The 1728-nt window shown below is 49.1% G+C and overlaps 1 long non-coding RNA gene across 1 annotated transcript; it reads right to left on the minus strand.

Moving 5' to 3' along the window:
• LOC110272195 lies at positions 383–759 on the minus strand. The gene is made up of 2 exons (XR_002363147.1): positions 670–759; positions 383–560 (listed from the first exon to the last, which is right to left on the minus strand). It is a non-coding gene; the product is annotated as an uncharacterized LOC110272195 (long non-coding RNA).

Genomic DNA, 1728 nt, shown 5'->3' on the forward strand with positions numbered 1-1728 from the left:
AAGGCAAGTTCAAACATAATTTATTTCTCAAATATTTAAGTCAAAGCATAATTCATTCTTTTCCAAAATAACAATTCCAATCAAAATCTCAGATTTTCTAGAAATTTCGGCAGCATCTCCCCTAAAACTTGGACTTTGCCACCCTTTTCAGGTCCCAACAAAACCAATTATCAATCCTTTCTGACGGGTTCAAGACTTAATCAGTTTCCAATAAAACAAAACTCAACCTTCAAATTATCAAAAATCATTCAAATCAACCAATCCAGAAATCTCCAATTTATCAAAATCAGACATTGTTACAATTAAACAAGCACCCATATTCATTCAAGATAAAACCAGACAATTCATAAGACTCACATAACCACCAGAAATACATTTTGTACAGCATATCTATTTATAACAACTTCCACTTTAAAATGAATCAGTTTGTATAAAAAGCCCCTACCTCGATACGTTGAAATCACAACCCAAACTCGCTAACTGACTCCTTTCGTATTGACTCAAATCGACTGCAGTCAAAACCTCAGCTCCAACCCGCTTTCTCAGCAACCACAACCACTCTAATCGCAACATATAATAGCCGAGATTAACTCTCATAACAACGAATGCTAAAACACCTCAACGTATAATGGAGCAATAACTAGAGGGCTTTCAGATCGAGACGCTTACCGAACGAAGAAGGAACAACTGAACCGAAACATCGGCGGTCTCCGAACCGGCTTGGCAGCAGCCCGGCAGCCACCTCAAATGGCAGCGGCAACCCGGACTTTGGCAATGGTGGCTGAAATCCATATACGCAAACGATAAAGTTTCCAGAGTTTTAAACGAATGAAAACCAAATTCAAAACCCTTACAGGAAGAGTTTTCCAGCGACGGCAGAAATGGCTAGAAGCTCCAGCGATGGTCCCAGAAGTCACAGAACCACTCCCGGTGGTCAGAGTCATGGAGACGCAGCTCCTTTCTCCGGCAGCGGCACCTACGACGACAGTTCCGACGGAGGCAGCACTGGTGACGCGAACGGCGGCTGGGCACGATGGTTAGACTCCCAACTCAGCCTCAGATCTCTCTCTTGTTTGCGCTGCGATGGCATAGGGACGGCGGCGCAGCTAGAGGTGATGGCGCAATGAACAGATGCGGTGGCGGAACTGGCGGCGACGGCTCCTCAACGGCGACACACCCCACGGTGGCAGCTTCCTTGCGATGGTGTTGGGTCGGGACGGATCGGCGGCGATGGGTCAGACCCGCGCTTCCCCTTCTCGCAGCTGAGCTCTGCATGCTCATTCTTCCTCCTTCTCCCTCAGCCTAGTTCGGCGGCTTCATAGTGGCAGGGACGGCAGGACGCGACGGCGACAGTGGCACCAGGCCGGCGACGCACCTCCTCCCCTCAGATCTCCCTTCCTTCTCTTCTCCCGGCGCAGCTCTCTTCCCTCTCTTGCCTGTTCTTCGCTCTCTCACCCTCCCCCGTGCAACACGGCGGCGCGGCGGCAGTGACTCCCGCCGGCAGCATCCCTTTCTCTCTTCTCATACCGGTGCTCCCTTTCCCAGCTCCCCCTTTCTTTCTTCTTTTCTTTCTTTCATAAAAAGGAAACCTTGGGTGCTTGCTGATGAGTTAGGGGAAAGGGGGATCTTCGACGGCTACTGGGTGTGGGGAAAAAGGGAACCGGGTCGGGTAACGGGTTCCTGGGTTAGGGTTTTATTATTTTGAAAATTAGGGTTAGGGGTAACTTG

This window comes from Arachis ipaensis, chromosome B05, assembly GCF_000816755.2.
Source record: "Arachis ipaensis cultivar K30076 chromosome B05, Araip1.1, whole genome shotgun sequence".
In the NCBI taxonomy this organism is placed as follows: Eukaryota; Viridiplantae; Streptophyta; class Magnoliopsida; order Fabales; family Fabaceae; genus Arachis; species Arachis ipaensis.